The sequence below is a fragment of the Theropithecus gelada genome, chromosome 7b (assembly GCF_003255815.1).
Source record: "Theropithecus gelada isolate Dixy chromosome 7b, Tgel_1.0, whole genome shotgun sequence".
NCBI classification, from domain to species: Eukaryota; Metazoa; Chordata; class Mammalia; order Primates; family Cercopithecidae; genus Theropithecus; species Theropithecus gelada.
The window spans coordinates 69,883,440-69,903,528 of NC_037675.1; the positions used below are offsets into that span (position 1 = coordinate 69,883,440).

The 20,089-nt window shown below is 44.7% G+C and overlaps 1 protein-coding gene across 5 annotated transcripts in view; it reads left to right on the plus strand.

Moving 5' to 3' along the window:
• RAD51B (RAD51 paralog B) overlaps nucleotides 1-20,089 on the plus strand; it is an 848,991-nt gene that overhangs the window by 671,419 nt on the left and 157,483 nt on the right. The window lies entirely within an intron of this gene.

A 20,089-nucleotide genomic window follows, 5' to 3' on the forward strand; every position in this document is an offset into this window, starting at 1 on the left:
GTGCCCAGCAAGCACTTGGGAAATTAATTTGTTGAAGATAGGTGAGTAGAGGCCTCTGCTAGTCCTGTGCCTTGGTTTTAGCTCTGTTTACACAGGACCAGGTTCTGTGTTCTTGCCACTGAGTCACAGCTGCAAGACCCTCACCTCCTGCTAGCCCCACTCCCCCAGCTTTGAGTGATCCCAGGTTCCTTCAAGCCCACTGCTGAGTGGGGAGCAGTTTCTGTGCCTTCCAGGGTCTGTCTCCCACACTGCCACTCCCTATCCAGGGCCTTTTCCCTCCATCCTGAGTTTGTGGGACACACAATTTGTAATCTCCTTAAAACTGAAGAAGCGAGGTCTCTGATTCATGTAGATTAAAATCAGCTGCAACCTATTAATGGTCCAGGGCCCAAGACAGATTTTAGGAAACAAAAACACTGGACCAAATTAGACTGAGCCGGCCTCTGTCTCCAGGGAAGGGAGGTAGCGTAGGAGGCTGGGGGCGGGGGAGTGGCCATGTGGTTTTCATTACTTTGGATTCTCTTCCTGAAGCGAAGTCACCCAACACAAAGCAAATGGAGCGCCAAGGCAGCGGCTAGCCTCTGGAGCCCGGCTCTCCCTGGTAGAAGCCCTGGGTCCTGTTGGGGGGCTCTGGCTGGTTGTGTGTCTGTAATTAACAGGTTTCAAAGTGGTTATTTTGGAAAAGAGAATTTCAGTGGCGCGTTAAAATCCTTTCATCAGCCATCAGCTGCCGTCCCAAGGCCTTCAGCAAGGCCTGAGCCACTTAAGGCTTCTGAGAGCTTTAAATTCCCAGGGTCCTGTTTGAGAACGTGTTGGCTTTTGCCATGGGTTTTATTGGGCTGATGGTTGCCATGATTTTCATTATGTTGTTTGGTTCCTGGGATCATAAAAATGTTTGCCTCTTCCTAGAGTACCTAGGATCATTAAAAAGAAAAGGAAAAAAAAAGACCCTGCATTTGTAGCTGCTACATAACATACAAACCGTGGCTTCCTTGAGGGAAAAGGGCTAGCTCTGGCTCTGGGCTAGGGAAAATCATCAACCTGGAAGAGACAGGACAAGCAGCCACACCCAGTCTCCACCTCCCTCCCATCCAAGGACACTGAGGCCCAGAGAGATGCTCATCTAAAGCCGGTCTGGAATCCTGGTCCCACTCTCGGTCAGGTGCTCTTTCTCTTCCTGGTGACTTGAGGCTGTGAGTAGAGTTGGGAAAGGTAGAGGAGTCTGAATTCTGCTGGACTAGTGCTTTGGGACACCTCTAGGAGTAGAAGAAATGGTCAGATTTACAGGCAGCATAAAGTGAAATGCTGATGTGGACAGAGGAGCAATCCGGGCCAGCACAGGCATTCCCATGGCCGATAGGCAGAGCGCTCCTCTGAGGCTGGAAGGGTTACTGGAGCCTTCACTTGGCACCCACAGCCCTGAGACATGGAAAGAAGGGAAACAGGTACCAAATCCCACAAGCCTCAGAGATGATTTCTCACTGCTTTGAATATGAAACCTCTGAAATCTGGTCAAGCTCCCAGAATCACCATAGGGGGTGACAGGAATTTTGGTTAAGCCAGTATTATCTGATAAATGGAACACTAACCTGGCTTTACTTCCTATTTTGATGATGGCTACCTTCCAGAACCTTCTTTCATGGAAAACATGACAAAAATTCTGGGAGAATTGCTATTAAATAACCTCTGCTGCTTAAAAACAAGGCCAGACCAGCAAACCTTGCTCTCAGCAGGACACATGTAAGAACTAGTCTACAATAAAGAAGCTATGAAGGCGTATTCAGAGAATTAGAGGGTGTCGGAGCTGGGAGGGAAATTGGAGTTCAGCTAGACCAGGCTTTCATTTTACAGATAAGGAAACTGAGGCCTCAGGGCATATCCAAAGTGATCTAGGGGGCATAGGGAGTCCAGGATTTTCTTGACTATCCCATTCTTCACAAGGCCACTGTTCCCCTTTTGGGTTGATATTGTCGTTCATTCATTCATTCAGTTTTTACTACCTCCTATGTGTCAGATGCTTGTAGGCACTGCTAATTTTGTTTCTTTGAAGTTTTTAGAAGTGGAATAAAAGAGACACATTTCTGTGGACTACATTAAAGGAGGAAAGGAGTTTTTCCCCAGTCTGGGGAAAGTCTGGTGACTTTTGTGAGCCTGGGGCATCTTTGGGAAATGCCTGCCCTTTTGGGTGTACCTTTCAGATGAGTGTGAAATATCATTGTCAGGTAAAGGGGTGACTTGCCTAGGCTGCCCCCACTTGCAGTGACCCCCGCTCCCAACAGCCACCTGGCAGTGTGGCCCAAAGGAATCTGGAAGTAGACATCAGCAGAGATTCTCTGGATCCAAATTTGAGTGAGGGCTGGCGGGAACCCAGGCTAGCTGGAGGCTGCAGCTTGCATGGGTCTCTCCGTCTGTTTCTCATCATTCTCCTCCTACAGTTTGCTTGTCAGTCCTTTGCTCTTGTTTACCTCTGTGTGGATAATTCGTCGATTATAAATCAGAGAACTTGGCACGGAGTTCTGGATTATCTGTGATCTTTAACTTTCCCAGGGCAAAAGAAATTAAACCAGCGATTCTCTTTGTTTCTCATGGTTCAGCATCCAAATCGTGGAAGTGTGAGTCTGTGTGGAGTGAGACAGCCTGAGCCCACCTCTGCCCTGGCCCCCACGCTCTAGGTGAGCAGTCATGCATCCATGCATTCATTTATTCCCTCGACAAATATTCAGTGAGTACCCATGTGGCACACTCTCTTCTAGAAACTGGAGATACAAGGTTAAAAAAAAAAGGACACTATTCCTTCTTACCTTGTTTGCATCTTAGTATGGGTGACAATAAGCAAACAAACCAACAAACATACATGCTAGTGATAAATGCCTTGAAAAAACGTAAGCCGGGTAAGAGATGGCAGTGAGGGGTGCACTATTTTACACACAGTGGGGTCAAGAAGACCTCTCTGAAGAGGTGACATTTGAGCAGAGATTGGATGAAGAGAGAGTAAGCAGTGTTCAACCCAGAAAGAACATTTCAAGCAGAAGGAATAGCAAGTGCAAAGGCCTGGGACAGGGACAAGTGTGATGTGTTTGGGGAACAGTAAGGAAGCCAGGGACTGGAGTAGAGCAAACAAAGGGGACAACTATAGTACATTAGGTCAGAGCAGTGGGCAGGGGCCAGCCATGGAAGTGGTGACTTCGGATTTTGTTCTGAGCCTCACAGGATGTCCTTGGAGGTTTTGGAGGGGAGTGATGCAGCAAAGATGAACATTCAGAGGCTATAGAGAGGCTTGTGGAACAACAATGGGCCAGCTTGGGTTAAACATTGGCATTCAGACACATGGCAATGGTAGCTGCACCTCATGGGTGGTGCTTCCAGTGGGAACTTTTGAGAGCTACATGTCTCAACAGGGTGAGGCTGGGCCTGGGAGCTCACTACCTCTACCAATTAGTGTTAAGCCCAGAAAAAGGAAATGCTACTGTTTAAATCGTAGGGTTGGAACCTGTGAGTCATAGAACCCTCAGCCAAATGGACCATGGTGAGCTCTGGAAGTTACTGGTGCAGGGTCTGAAGCCCCCATCTGGGTTGTTTTGCCACCCGTGGGGACTTCCAGACACATTCGGAAGAAGCAGACTCAAATACAAACCCCATATTTAGGGGGTCCAGCTTTATTTTTGGCTGACTGTATACTGTCTGGTCAGTTTCCTTCCCAGTGTCTTTTGCTTTGGAAAAGGCAGGCTACCTCACAGGGGTGCGGAGAGAAAAGGGGAAACACATGGATTTGGGGCTCAATCAACCCCACAACACAACCCTCACCTCATTACTCCGCTGGCTTTTGGAAAAGCTACTGAACCTCCTAGAGCTGTGCTGGTCAGTGCAGTAGCTGCCAGCCACATGTGGCTGTTTACATTTAAAGCAATTTAAGTGAAATAAAATTTAAAAATTTGGTTCCTCAGTTTCACTTACCATATTTCAAGGGCTCAATAGCAACATGGGGCTTGTGGCTACCTATTGGACAGCGAGATGTAGAAGGTTTCCCTCGTGGCAGGAAGCTCTGTTGAACAGTTTCACTTCTTTAAAAAGGAAGCGATCCATGAGAACTGAACAAGTTAACAGTCACAAAGCACACGGTGCTCTGCTGGTCTCACTCCAGGTGCTCAGCAAATGGTAGTCACTATGATTGATCATGTGAATCTCCATCCTCGCTCTGCTACCGACTAGCTGTGTGGCGAGTCATTCAACCTCTCTGAGCCTCTGTTTTCTGATATGTAAAATGGGAATAAAAAGTACCACGGAGGACATTCCCACAGCATAACATGATCCTTGTTTTTCTCAGTTCTCTCTGGACCCATGAGAACTTCCTTACCAACCCTCAGCTGACTTATCTAGACCAGAGCTTGGAAACTCCAGTCTTGCAGCACCTAGCAAGAAGCAGGACCTACTGTGGCCCAATAATGCAATCTGGAGATTTTGGCCATTCTGAAGGGTTTGACCATGGCTTGTGGTATGGAGTTCTAATGAAATGAGTGGACAAATCTGATCAAGAAAAATAATCATTTGACTCAAGTCGGATATTTACCCTGCTCTGCTCTGAAAGACAGCATGCCTGGGGTTCCCCAGCTGCAGGCCCCGGCTTCCCTGGCTAAACGTTCCTCCTGTGGGCAGGGCTCTCAGAGAGGGGCTCCCAAGCAACCCTTCTAGTGTCTCAGCCTCCAATCAGTCTTCCATTTTCCACTTGGGGTTTTTGTTGTTGTTTAAACGTTTATTAACTGCAGGCATTTGGCGGTGGAAGTTGGGATTTGCCTGAGGCTGGGAGGAAGTTATTTGCCAGGCCAGGATAAGGTGTGGTTTAAGGGTTGAAACTGGAATCCCCTTCACCTGCTTAATGCATTTCAGGGGAGATTTGTTTTCAACTCCCAAATTACCTGCTAGGAATTCTAGACCTGAGATCCTATCTCACTGGCTGTTTTCTTTCATTTTCGAAAAGAAATACAAAGAAAAAAGAGTGAAAGGCTCAAACACAACATTCTTGCACTCTCTTAAATAAAATTACATACAGTGAGTGATTTTCTTCCCTGTCTTCTATAAAGCGGTAAGGCGAGGGCCTGACCTAGCCCAGAAAACTGCTCCCCGGGAGGTGCGGCTGGGAGCTGCAGAGAGCAGGTGATACTGAAGACATTTCTTACGTGCTTACGTGTATCTTACTGAAATATAATTTATTTTCAAATATTAATTTTATGCCCAGCAATCTTACTAACCTTTCCTTTAGTTTAATAATTTATTTGTAATTTTGGGGGTATTTTCAATGTACAAATCACACAAAGGTTATGGGGAGTGTTAAAACTCATAATGGAGTCTCCAGTAAAGTCAAGTTCAGAAGAAACAGCTAGAAGGACCTGTGTCCAAGCTTGTGGAGGGTAAGTGAGCAAGAAGTTGCCTAAATGATGGTATAACTATGAACAACAGGACAAAGATAGACAGCAAAGACATTTCAGACATATGGACCAATAATTTCTTTTCTTCCTTTCTTTCTTTTGTTTTTTTTAGAAAGACAGGGTCTCCCTCCCTCTGTCATCCAGGCTAGAGTGCAGTGGTGCAATCACAATTCACTGTAGCCTCAACCTCCTGGGATTAAGCGATCTTTCAGCCTCAGCCTCTCAAGTAGCTAGGACTACAGGTGTGCACCACCATATCTGGCTATTTTTTGTCTTTTCTTTTAGAGATGGGGTCTTGCTATGTTGCCCAGGCTTGTCTCAAACTCCTGGCCTCAAGTGATCATCCCACCTCAGCCTTCCAAAGTGATGGGATTACGGGTATGAGCCACCCAGCTGGACCACTTTCTTTATTTCTTCTTTTTTTTTTTTTGAGATGGAATCTCACTCTGTTGCCCAGGCTGGAGTGCAGTGGTGCAATCTCAGCTCACTGCAAGCTCTGCCTCCCAGGTTCATGCCATTCTCCTGCCTCAGCCTCCCGAGTAGCTGGGACCACAGGCGCCTGCCACCATGCCTGGCTAATTTTTTGTATTTTTATTAGAGACAGTGTTTCACCATGTTGGCCAGACTGGTCTCGAACTCCCACCCTCAGGAGATCCGCCCGCCTCGGTCTCCCAAAGTGCTGGGATTACAGGCGTGAGCCACCGCGCCCAGCCAGGAAGCTGGACCCATTTCTTTAGGCTGGCAACTTTAAAATATTTTGGCTATAAATACTCCTTTATATGCTTAACAGTTGTTGACTGATGATCTTGAGGAGCCTTGGTTTATGTGGATTGTATCTATTGATAGATCCTGTGGTAGCCATCTTCTAGAATAGCCTCCAAAAATCTTACCTCCTAGTATTCATGCCCTTGTGTAGTCTCTTCCCAAATTGAATCAGGGCTAGTCTATGTGACAGAAAATGGCAGAAGTGATGGTAGGTGATTTCAGGGGCTAGGTTATAAAAGGGACTACTTGTTCCCACTTGGCCTCTATTGTTCACTCTGGAGAAAAAGCAATCCTGTGTTTTGAGTACCCCAGGGGAAGACCCACATGGAGAGGAAGGAACCAAGGCCTCCTGTCCACAGCCAGCGACACTGGCCTGACTTATAAATGAGCTATCTTGATGGCAGATCCTCCAGCCCCAGTTCAGCCTTCAGATGACTGCGACCTCCTGAGAGACTGCCTAGCCAGAACTGCCTAGCCAAGCCACTCCTGAATGCCCGAACCACAGCAACCAGAGATAACAAGTGATTCTTGTTGTTTTAAGCCACTAGGTTTCAGGAGACTTTGCTATACAGCAATAGATAACTAAATAATTTACCATATTAAAAACTAAAACCAAAAATAATATGTGTTCATTTAATACATATTCATTGTTAATGAATAAATTAACATTTAGTAATTTATTAAAATGCATATATTCATTAATCCATTTAAATGTTAAAAATAACAACATTTTATTATAAGAATAACTTTTTTAAAAAACCCAAGTGAGAAGAGTGACAGTGTTTTACATTTTTGCAAATCTCTTGACTGTCTGACTTAATAGAAGACAGCTGGATTCTCATATCGGCTTCTGCATTCAATCAGCTGTGATAATGTTGTTTTGGTTGAAGTATGCGAAGGAAACCCAGCCTCACATAGATATTTTGTTGGAAAAGGGAGGAATATTTTAATAGTCTTTTCAGATAATTGTGAATATTCTTGTTTGACATTATACCAAAACTCAACCAATAGTAGATTACTAAGGTTAGTTGCAGTGTAGAATCTGAAACTGTATCAATGAACTTTTTGTGCTCAGTTATGTTAAAATTCAGTTGTCTGGCTTGTACTCTGAATAGATCTTTTGCTCATGCATGATTTTGTAATAATATGCATGGGTCATTTGGAAAATATTGCTTCACTAAGTCATGCAGATTTTTTAAGTTCGATGCATTTCATGATGAAAACTAAAAGTTCTTATTTGTTAATATCATCACTGATCTCATCAAAAACCTCTATAAGTGTTGGGAAGGTGTTAAGTTCACTATGGCAGATACAGGTTTTAAAAAATTCTAATTTTTGCTTTATACTTCTATTTTGGCAGAAAATACTGTTAATTATTTTCTTTCTTGAAGTGATGAGCTCAGTTTTTTCATTTTTGAGAAAATGCCTGTCAAATAATCAAATCTGAATAACCATGGTTACTTGGTCCTTTTGAGTAAACATTGTGTTCCATGAAAGTGACTAGTGCAGATCACAACTCAGGACACTCACACAAGTGCTTTTCCTCCAGATGACTGTCATACTTTGGGATGCACTGGAAATGCTTGATACTTTGTTTCCAAGTCATCACACAAAGAGAAGGGAAGGGAAGGGAGAGGGGGGAAGGGAAGAACGGTACACTTTTGGGCAAGATTTTATAAAATTAATAATTTTTAATGTCTAATTTAGGACATTCTTCAGTGAAACTGGCATTTTTTTCCACCTGTAAGTTTGTAGCAGTGAAGAATACCATGATTGCCAGCATAGTTCAGCGCCAGCAATTTTACCCAGATGTCAACACAGTGAAGAAGGCAAATAACATCTTGGTATTATTATGAAAATAGTTTTCAGCTTGCAGACACCCTAATAGGGTCTCAGGGATCCCAGGGGACTGCAGACCTCACTTGGAGAATCAGTGCTTTAGGGAGATGGCTGCCATTCAACTACTTGTAGCGTTTACAGGTAAATGTGCTACATGCTAAGACATATATGTACCAAGTCTTTGGGCAAAATTGTAATCACCACCATTTATTGCATAAACTAGAAAACATATCAGCTTATTCTTGTAGCTGGACTAGATATGAGACAGGCGTTTTATTTAAGGGGGATTTTTTGTGGTTTTATTTATCTCACTTGTCAAAGGTATATGGATGGTGGTGAGGAAGCTAGGCTCTAAGCCATTTCTGAAACTGTCAGTGTTGAATAAGATATATAAGGAAGCTAACACTTGCACCCCTTCCTTTGTAACTCTTCTACCGCCTTGATCCAGTGAGCCCTGAAAGCTCAGGGGGCTGAGGAAAACATCCTTTTTAGAGTAGCAGGGTTCCCTCAACTCCAGTCTAGAAGTGGGCAAAGTTCTCACATTGGCAGTGCCTGCAGCATGGGACAAGAGAAGCAGCTGGCCCCGAAGGCCGCGTTTGTTCAAATGGCCGTGGCACCTGTGAGCACTGTACTGCCGTGGAAGAGCTCAAGTTATTGCCTCTGCTAAAGTGCCTCTGAATTCCTACAGAGTGGACTTAGAGCAAGACAGGGCGGGGACACAGTTGTTTTCCATTCTTGTTCAGTTAGGCTTACACATCCTCTCACTCCCAAAAGGCAGAGTAGGCTTGCGCCCCACACCTGACTGGGCTCAGCTCTTTGGCGAGTGATTGCGTAGCTATTCTGCCTGTGACTACAGGCCCCGGTCTGCAGGCGGGAAACAACAGGCAGTTGTGTCCTGAGCCCTGGGAACTGGAGAGCTTTCCACATCTGTTCGCCTAGTCGGGGGCGGGAGGAAATCACCAGAACCTTCAAACATGGGGCCAGAGCAGGGAGACAAAGGGGAAGCCTTAAGCCGATGGCGACCCCGGGTCATATGAGCCCCCCCCAGGCGCCCCCCCATCCCCTTTCATCCCCTCAGGTCCCCGACACTCAGCCTTTTCATCCTTCTCCAGGTCAGCAGGATCAGGTTAATGTGAGTTGACCAGAAAGCTTATCAAATGAAGGCAGGGACAGGTGTTTGAAACCCCTTCCCTGCTGAAAGCTGGGTTGAACAAGGTTAGCAGTGTAGCTGAGGCCAACATCCTACACTAATTGCATTTTCTTTCCTGGAGCTCCTTCTCTTCCCCTTCCTTGCTCTCTGGTTTGGAACCCCTCAAGGTCTCTGAGAGCCGGTAACCAAAACAAACCATTCAAAAAATGAAGGATTTAGGGGAAAAAAATAGGGGATGTGACATTCTAGACTGAACAGTGGCCCTTCTATGCCAGAGCCTAGGAACCAGCATTTGGAGGCCACTTCCACCCAGTGGGCATGCTGAAATCAGTTACTATGGGCTTATCAGAACTGATTGCACAAACCTTTTCCCAACTTCACAATCATGATGTCCTATTTGTAGCTTGAGTTGACCAAGGTGGGAATATTTGTACCACAGAAATCAGCAAGCTACAAACCAGGCTTTTCCACCTCCAGAGCCAGTTGTTAAATATTTACCGGCACACCAATGCCTCCACTGTAGCTACTGTCACTCAAAGTATGATTCTCAGACCAATTACATAGGAATTTCCTAGAGATCAGAAATGAGGTGGGGCAGGAGGGTTGTTATTTAACATGCAGATTTCCTGGCCAACCTGAATTAACTGAATCAGAGTCTCTGGAGGTAGAGCCTGGGGAAATGCTTTTTAGCAAGTCCCTAAGGTTATTAATAAATTCAGTAAAGTTTGAGACTTCAGCCTGAGGGAATAGGAGAAAAGAGTGGGTGTGCATCTGACTCTTGGCATCTGGAAGGAACAGCTGGCTTCAGTCCCAGTTGGCCTAAGAATGGACAGCTGTTTTCCCTTGAGATAGAAACTTCATGACAGGAAAAAGAGGTGGGAATTTTGGGGTCTCAGCTACCCACTGACAACATGACTGGTTCTGCCTTAGATCTCAGGATGAACCCATTTTCCAACTTGAGACTTTGACCCAAGACAGCATGAGCAAATGCCCAGATGTATGTACAATGTGGAGAAAGTCACCATCATTTGCACCAATGGTGGGGCCAGTGGAGCCAGGGAAATCCCAGAGTCAGTTTTCCATATTAGATTGCCCAGCACAGCATTTTTCCTTCAGATTTGTCTAGACATTATCAGGAGCTTTCACAATAAGGCATGATTTTGTAAAGCGAAGACCTTGTTGACTAATCCCACTGAGCTGGAAGAGAGGGTCTTTTAAGGCAGAAAGAAAAAGAGAAGAAAAGGAGAAGAGAGAAAGTTTCTTTGCCTAGATGTAAAACAGAAAGTTCATAAGGAGCTTAACTCTGCTTTCGACTTGTTTTGCACCTGCCTGAGGGAGTGGTTTAGACGGGGACAGGTAGTGTGAAAACAGAGCTGGTTAGTAAATTCAAGAGCTGGGGTTTGGACCCAATTTTACAGCAAAACAAACAAACAAAAACCAATGCCCTTTCCTGCCAAGCACAATGCAGTATTTTTTCAACATGCAGTTGGAACCCAGAAGAATCCTTAATGGGCAACTGGGGTAGTGACATAGGACATATACGCTCAAAGTACTATGATTTCCTAAACCATCAGAGCCCTCTATATCCTGATGCAAATTCTGAAACATAATCCAAAGCCACATGTAAAACTTATGGGGTGATAGGCAAGTAAATTATGAACTATTAGATTATTGGCTATTAGATTATGCACTGGAATGGATAATTGAGAGTCAACCATATTGATGCATATCATTTAGGCACTCCCCATATTAGACAGTTAAGCTTGTAGCAGTTTGCTAAGTTCATGATCATGTGATCATTTCCTATATATTTGTTCTAACTATTCAGGGCTTTAATTAAACATAAAACTTCATCAAATGGGAGGAGGAAGAAACCAAATGGCCCTTCAGGAAAACAAGATATGAGCTCATGTATTTTTTGCCAGGTTTCACGGCCTTTCTTTGTGCCCAGAAACTCTTCCTCACCCCAGGACCCATCGTCACTTTAATACTATCCATTCAACAAATACATAGTGAGGACCTACTGTGTGCCAGGGAGGGTGTGGAAGAAAGGAGACAAACCACCTGGTCTCATTCTCAGGAATTTTACAGTCTATCGGGAAACAGGTATTACACAAGTCAGTATAAAAATAAATAAGTGATTATACATTGTCCTAAGGGCTGTGCAAGAAAAGTACAAGGTACCAAGAGAAACGTCAATAGTCCTGAAGGGTTGACTGCATCAAGAACATGTCCATGGAGACCAGGCTGATGGGGTGTTTGTTTGGATTGTTTTGGGTGGCATGGGGTAGGGGTAAGGGGACACGGAGCGTTCTGTTTGAGGTACTTGAAAGGGCGGTCAAGTAGGTGACTGAATATCCAAATCAAGAGAGTCGGTAGTGGAGAGGTGATTCAAGCCCACACCTGGATGAGGTCATAGGGATGGAATGTCCGAGGAGAGGCAACAGCTGGGGCCTGCTCTCTGGGCCACCCATACGCAGAGCTCACGAAGGAGGCACTCCCAGAGAGGAGGGAGTCCCAGAAGCCATTTGCAAAGGGTATTTTATGAGTGGGCAACGTGAAAGTACCAACATCAGAAAAGCAACTCAGGGCCTCCAGGACACACCTGACTCCCCACTTCTCCCTTCTCACGAGCCAGGCAGGCTGTCTGCAGGCCAGCCAGTGAATTGAACTGGGGCTCTCAGAGTCTGAACAGCTGGCCATGTCTTGGACACTGCTTCGTGACTCTAAGTTATTACTTTCTGTTCCTTTCCTAGTCCCGAACTCAGACCCGGGCTCTTTGTTCCCCAGAGCTTCTAAGTGTGTAGGTATCAGGAAGAGAGCAAATAAACCAGTTCACACAGATGTATGAATAATGTTTAATCAGCCAGTTCTCTTTGAGATGTATTGTCATAAAGAAGCAAAACTAAATCTCTAATCTGTGGAATTTCAGGCAACCTTAGACGTTTCACGTGGTGCCCTTGAGAGGGAGACCCTTTGAGCTGGGGCTGCCACGCTGTTCCCTTCTAGCTTCCCTGCACTGTTCCTGCAGCAGCTTCTTTTCTTCCTCCATTTCTGAATCCCCAGAGTCTTGAAAACCTCCAGAATTCTCAGAATGGTTCCTTAGGCACCAGTGGCCATGCCTCTGACAATTACAGTAGCTAACATTTATATGTAATTGTTAGCCCCTCATATTAAACCTATGTTAACCCTATGTTAAATGAAGTTAACCATAACATAGGGTCGCTGTGACTTCACAGCAAACTTCAATCCTACATTAACTGACTTCACAGCAACCCTATAAGATTGGGTCGGTTACTCTTCTCCTCTGGGTGAGGCTGCGGCTGGATGAGAGATGTTTATTAACTGCCTGTGGACACACAGCTGGCAGGCTGAAATTTGAAGCAGGGTCTTGCACCCAAACCACACTCAGGGCCTCGTGAGTGGGATGTCAGCCCGAGTCTGCCCCCGCTTGGGTTTGCTGTCCTGAGAGAACAAAAGCAAATCCATATTCTGGTTCTCTGAGGCAGCTCTTACTAGACCTTACTCAGTTTGACACCTTTCTGCGGCTGGAAAGGAGGACAGCGCAGGTCAAGGCCCTGGTTGCTGATTACAGAAAAGATGGGAGTCATGTGGGGTGTCACCTACTGTCTCCTGAGGGAGAAAACCGAAAACTGCTACCTGAATTTCTAGGATGAGTTTGAAGGCACAATCTTTTCAGGTCAAATCTCTTGGGCAGAATTGAAGAGACTGCAAAAAATATATATATATATATGGAAGTTTCCCTCACCGTTTCTGGGATGTCTGAATTCCTCCCTTTCTGGCATGGAGCCGCTGGAAGGCTCCATAATCCTCCCTCTCCTGGCTCAGAGGCCCAGCTACACTTTCTAAAACAACCCAGAGCCATCTGATTTGAAGCATGTACGGGCTCGTGTGTGGAAGACAGTAATTACCTCCATTCCAGTTAGGAAAGCTGAAACCTGCCTGTTTCATGCCTCAAACAATTATCGAAGTGCCTTTTGAAGCTCTGGATAGAAGGGAAAAGCAAAACAAACCAGAGCCAATTAGAGCCTGGGATTTGAGCGTGGCTTAGTTTTGTGCAGTGGGACTTGGGGGGAACTGTGGGAGAGGGTCAGAGGTCACCCCAAACCTCCAGCTGCCAACCAACTTTGCCCGTGCCAAAAGAACATTATTTAGCATTTAAAATCAAGGCCCCTCTGCCTGACTCAGGAACAATTTGCAGGAACAACCTCTGCATCAGCTGTGAAGAGGGCTCCCTGATTAGATAAGGCCTGGAATGCATTTGATGTTGAACAAAACAGTTCTCTGACAGCTTTTCTTACTTGCCATTAGAATGTTTTCCCCTCAGCTGAAACTTGGTAAGATAAAGTGAATCCCCGGGGACCCTTTTGTTTTTGGGTACATATTTGAGGAATATTTGTGGCCTGTGTTCCATTTGGAGTTAAGGTTCTTGGTCCCTGAAGTTCTTCCAGGCTTGGTGGTAAAATCTGGCCGTTCAGAGGCAGGCTGTGATGAGAGTGGAAAGCAGATACCAGGCATGAGGGCAGAGGACAGCAAGTGGCTCTGCCGTGGGATGGGAAGCCTGAAGGCTTTTTTTACAGTCCCCAAGGACAGTTCCCTGGCATTCAACACTGCCACAAAGCACAGAGTGGAAAGTGGAGTTGGGGCATGGAGGGGGTTGAAGCTGGATTAGAATGAACTTGGCCAAGATCTGTTCATGATGTCTGGGGTGGCCTTTTGGATGAATAGGATTTGATTGACTGTCAGGGCAACGTAGCACTATCTGGGAGGTTCCCTTTTGAGTTTGGGTGAGGATCAGGAAGACAGCCAGCACCAAAGAGCCCTAAGAGAACCCACTATACCTTACTTACATCCCTAACCCAAGCTGGATAGAGGAGCTTTCTCCTGGCCCTGGCATAAGTGCCCAGCTTTCCATCTGCCTGTCATTTACCCCCTCAACAGTGGGCTTTGATGTCTACCCTCTGCTACAAGAAAAAGCATTTGTGGGAATGCCTCTTGGTATATGTGGGGGACTCTCCCTTGGCATAGGGAAAGTTGTCCTCCATACACACAGGTTTTGTATCCTGCAAGTGCTGTATTTTCTATCTGTGTTTGGTTGAAAAAAAAATCTACATATCAGTAGACCCAGGCAGTTCAAGTCCATGTTACTCAAGGGTCAACTGTATTCCTATAAAGCAAAACAAAGAAGCATATTGCTTAGGAAGGTGTCTGTCATGCTCAAAATGGGGTGAATATCAATGGTCTGGTGGCATCAAAATGGCCAGTTCTGTGACAGTGAAAGAGGTTCATGTCTTATTTAATCTTTTGATAATAATAACAGCTATGGTGTATCACAGCTTTACCAAGTACCAGACACTGTTCTAAGGGCTTTGCATGGTTCACTTACTCCTTACTTCAGCCCTAGGTGGCAGGTGCTATAATTATCCTCATATTGCAGGCAAGGACATTGAGACAGAGATGAAGCCACCTTCCCAAGGGCACACATGGCGTCTGCACTGCTCCTGACCAACCGACAGAGAGAGCTGCTGTCACGATCCTCAAATGAGTTACGCATGTCAAAAGTTTAAAAATAAAAAAGATAAAAAGATGCATAAAATTTTAAAATGTAACCATTTCAGGCTGAACAGACCAAAACTGAGAGATGGCCAGAGCAGAATATGAAAGATAAATCTATGGACAGAGTAAACCATGACTGGCTTGAAATTAGGGGCCTTACGCCTCCACACTCCTGACAGCGGTTGGTTCAAGACCAAGAAATAGAAGCACATTGTGAGTTCTACGCATGCTGCCCTGGGACACACAGAGGCTAAACATACCCACAGGCTCAAGCTGTCTTTGAAGTTGTGCCTAACAGATCCGAGATGCATGATGAAGGAATGTTCTGGATGCGTTCTTCTGAGATTTTAGAACTGAGTTCACTCACGTTCTCCTATGAACTGTCCCTTGTAGTCACTGTTCAGAAGGATCCCAGGCTGCCTGTGTCAATGATTTGACCCCACAGATGGTTCTTTTTTAGGTTCTGACAGGGAGCAGAAATGAGTTTTTTGACTCAAGAAGATGGACTTATCTGTAGTTCTTTAAAAACCATTTATGTGATTTACAGTGTTTTCTCTGAGGCAGGTCTCCAACGATTTCTCTCCAGGATGTGGCAGAGATCACCAGCTGCTTAGCAGGCCCTCAACTGGACCAAGAATGTTCGTGATAGGGGTTTCCACCCTTTCCATCTGTGGCCTATGATAGGCAGAGTAATGGCCTCCCAAAGATGTCCAAGTCCTGATCCTTTAAACCTGTGCATATGTTACATGGTGAGGGAGAATTAAGGAAGCAAAAAAGTGCTAATCAATTGACTTTAGGATAGAAAGTTTGTTCTTGGCCCAGCGTCCCAATATGTGGAAGGGTCCCAATATGTGGAAGACAAGGGTCCCAATATGTGGAAGAGAGAGGCAGAAAAGACAATGTCAGTAAAGCCATGTAAGAAAGACTCAATGGGCCATTGCCAGCTTTGGAGATGGAAGGGGCCATAAGCCAAGGACTGAGGGCCACCTCTAGAAGCTGGAAAAGGCAAGCAAATGGATGTTCCTCTAGAGCCTCTAGAAAGGAACATCGCCTTCCAGATGTCTTAATTTTAGGCCAGTGAGACCCGTGTCCGACTTTTGGCCTCCAGAATTATAAGATACATTTTCCTTGCTTTAAGCCATTCCATCAGTGGTAACTTGTTACAACAGCAATAAGAAAGTAATTCAAAGTTATCATGGTTTTCAACCCCCAGGTCATAGGACCTGGAGGACGTTGTCCCATGAGCTGGGAAGTGAAAACCATGGTGGTCACCTTAGCATCTTCCCACTGACTATCTGGGAATTCTCATGGTTCTCCTGGCTAAGCCCCATCTACATGTGAGCACTTCAGCCATCAGTGTTTCCCTGCAATGGGGTCTCTTCTTGATGAGTGATGTTCCATTTCTTAGCAGTGTTGCCAGGGCCTCTCCTTAGTGTGGTCCAGACATCCTGTAGCATTACAACAAGCTGCTTTTCACACCCTCATTCGCCCAAAATGCCAAACACTTCCAGCCAGCACAGGGTCTGGGGGATTTTTCTCCCCTTCCAGATAGCCAGCCACAACTTCTATGAGCTCCCGAATATAGAATTAGCATGATAGAACCATGACATGGCAAGCGCCAGGAGCCAACCTGAGCCATCCTTGGATTTGAGAAGTTATCAACTGGGAAATACTTGTGATTTACAATTTTCTTTCGTCCTCCACCATTCCATCACGTGAACATCCAAGTCAAGCTTCTGAGCTGGGTTAAGAAACTGGAATTCCTGGGGCTCTGGTTCAGGCTCTTACTACCTCTGTGACATTGGGAACGTTGGTTAAGATCATTGTGCCTCAGTTTTCTTATATGTAGAACGGGGAAAATATATGAGTTAATACATGTCAAGTGCTTAGCGAACTGTCTGGGTCATGTTCAGTGCTATAAAAGTGTTCATTGTTGTTGTTGCTGTTGTTCCTATTGTTGTTATTATTAAATGGGTCCCAAATCTTGAGGCAAGTCATTTGGAAAACCAGCTTGTTCATGGTTTGCCACGTATAGTCATGTGCCACATAACAATGTTTTGGTCAACAGCTGACCACATATAGGACTATATAGCCTAGGTGTGTAGTAGACTATACCATCTAGGCTGTGTAAGTATACCGGATGATGTTTGCACAGCAACAAACCCACCTAATGGTATATTTCTCAGAACGTGTCGTTAAGCGACATGTGACTGTATTATACTTCTAACAATTGAGATGAATTACCGCTGCACACAGTGCTGAAGCTCAGGTGTAGACACCCTCTTTTAAAATATTTTTCCCATGAACATGTCCTCCAGGAAGCAGGCTCTGGTGTGTCACAGCCAGATGAGTGATTGTTAGGGAAGACAAAGCCTGTGTTTAGAGTTATGCAAGTGTAGTGGGGAGAGGGCATCTTATTGCTGACTCACACCCACTGGCAACCCAGCCTGATTCATCTAGACTGCTGCAGAGCTCTCTGCATGGAAGACCTCAGCTCAGAGGATCTCAGCGCACTGCATGGCCCACCAAGAGCCTCTGACATTCAGGCCTCTTCATTCTTCTGGATTCAGTTCTTAGGTCCCCGAAAGTGGTAAAGGGGAGAGGAGAAGACTAGCTCATTTTCAGCCAGGAGTGGCCCCTGGCACATGGGACACTGCTTGCATTGGACAGAGGCCACTCACAACAGGCTGCCCTTTCTGGGTGCGGCGGCCAGCCTGCCCTGACAACAGTGCGACCTGAATCTGTGACTCTTAATGGCTGCTTGGGACTGCTGCAAGACTCTTGGGTCTGTGACTTGCCGAAGAGAGAAGTTTCTGGGCAGAACGGGGAGCTCAGGAGAGAAAAAAGTTACATCCGCACTAAGTTTCATTATAAAGCCCAATGATAACGATGACCAAAACAAAACAAAAACAAAACAAAACAAAAAATCCTACATGCTTTTTGGTATTATTGGGACTGAAAACAATGGAACTGGGTTTCTTGACTTTTTCTTAACTTTAATCCCCATGAAAGAGATTTGAATTACAATATTTTATCAAAGTAAAAACCATCTGAACAGCTGCCTGAACTAACCTGGGGGCCTAGACAGTTTAGCTTCTTGACCTCTGGCATGTGGGGGAAGGGGACAAAAGGAGAGAGAGAGTAGGGGAGGAGTGAGCTCCTTCTGTTTTCTGGGCTGGCCATTTGAGGCCCGTGAACCAACTGAGCTGATGTCAGACTCTGGCACTCCCACTTCCACGAGTCACAACAAAGTGGCAGGGATCAGGGGCATGCCTGGGTCTCAGAGAAGTTGCACGTTGTAGGAGAAAGAGAATATGCTGCGCAGACACGCCCAGATTTGTGTTTTGCTGCTCCTTTCACTCTATGTGATTTAGACAAATTACATAACCTCTCTGCAAATAGGGAAAACTTCCTTGTGCCTGTTGGTCTTGGAAGGACTGGGACTACATAATGCACCAATAGAGTGTCTGGAGCACATCAGATATACAATATATGAGCAGTAGCTATTTTTATTATTAAACACAACAACCACTTGGGCCAAAGGCCACCTAATTTGTAGAATCATAGAGCCAGAAAGAACTGCAATGAGTCAGCTAATACAGTATGCGTAGAAAGAAGCCTGGAAGGAAATTTACTAAATATTAACAATGATTATTTCTGAGCAGTGGAATTGTAAGGATATTTGTGTTTTCTTCTTTATACTCTTTTGAATTTTCCAAATCTTCTTTAGTAAATGTGTATTTTTAATACTACAAAATTTTAAAACATTATATATTTTTTAAAGTCTTCCATCTCAGTTTGCGGGCTCCAGTCAGATTGCACTAAGATTGCATCTAAAACCACAGTCGTCCAACCTGTTGCTAAAGCCATGAGAAAGGGCTGGCAGTAAAGAATTCCTTCCACTCTTCTGTACCATACATCCTGAATGGAGCATAATCCCTGCATGGTTTCTAGCCCATCATAACCTTGCTACACTGTTTCATAGAAAAACTTCAGCCATTGAGAATGATGTCATTCATCATATTTCCTCTTTCTTTGCCTTTTGCTGCCAGGAAGCCTTAAACAAATTTAATGCTCAATTACAGTAACAATTAACTCAGATTTTGGGCATAATTTTTTTTCCCTTCTTCCTCTATGGTTTAATTTTCTCTTTTTTATTCAACCAACTTATTGCATATGTGACTTTCATTGTAAACTACCTCAAGTACACTTTAAAAGTTGGACATAAATCATAAATAAATGAAGCTTTATCTGATCTCTTGTAAAAACCCATGAACAGCCTGTTAAAATTCATATTACTAAACATCTCGACCAGTAAATGTCAGGAGGGTGGCATGAAGAGCAAGAAAGAGAAAGCTCTGAGTCAAGGTCCATAATTAGTGGAAAAAAATAAAATCCTGGCAAATATGGATTTGTTCAGAACTAATTATTTCCCTTTTAAAATGGTTACTTAATACTTACTCTAATATGTTCTTTGAGCATCTATTGGGTGTCAGGCACAGTTTTAAATGTTATTTCATTAATTTTGTGAGGTAGGTATTATCATTTCTAGTTGAAGAATAAGAAAACTAAGACTCGAACAAGTTAGATAACTTGCTCCCAATCTCCCAGCTAGTAAGTGGTAAGTCTGCAGAAGAAACCCTGCTACATCCAACTCCAAGGAATTCACAGCCCTATTCTGTTTCATCAAATACAGGTTTTCTTTCTCTAGGTGGATTAGTTGAAATGGTCAACCAGGCTGAAGCCACTGGTTGGCTGTGTTCTAAATCCAGAAGCCCAGCTAGAGGCTCCTGTGCAGTGAGAAGGACTAAAATTGCTTCAAGTGCAATGGATTACTGGGGTTAGGCTCACTTCTAAAAATGAAACACTGAAGTGGGGCTTTCTTTTTTGTTTGTTTGTTTTTGAGACAGGATCTCACTCTGTCAACCAGGCTGGAGTGCAGTGGCACAATCTTGGCTCACTGCAACTTCCTCCTCCTTGGTTCAAGCAATTCTCCCACATCAGCCTCCCCAGTAGCTAGGACTACAGTCGCATGTCACCACACCGGGCTAATTTTTGTATTTTTTGGTAGAGATGGGGTTTCACCATGTTGGCCAGGCATGTCTCGAACTTTTGACCTCAGATGATCTGTAAGGTGGACCTTTCTTACTAGGAAAGAATGTTGAAAAACAGCTGCTGATGATCACGTCTGAGACTGTTTCTTATAGGAAACTGTAGGCCTATGGAGGCAGGAGAAATAATCACAGCCCAGCAACCAGAAACTAGGATGTTTTCACTACTAAGGGAGAGATCGGTAACACTATGGCTGGGAAAGATCTTAAATCATCACTTGATT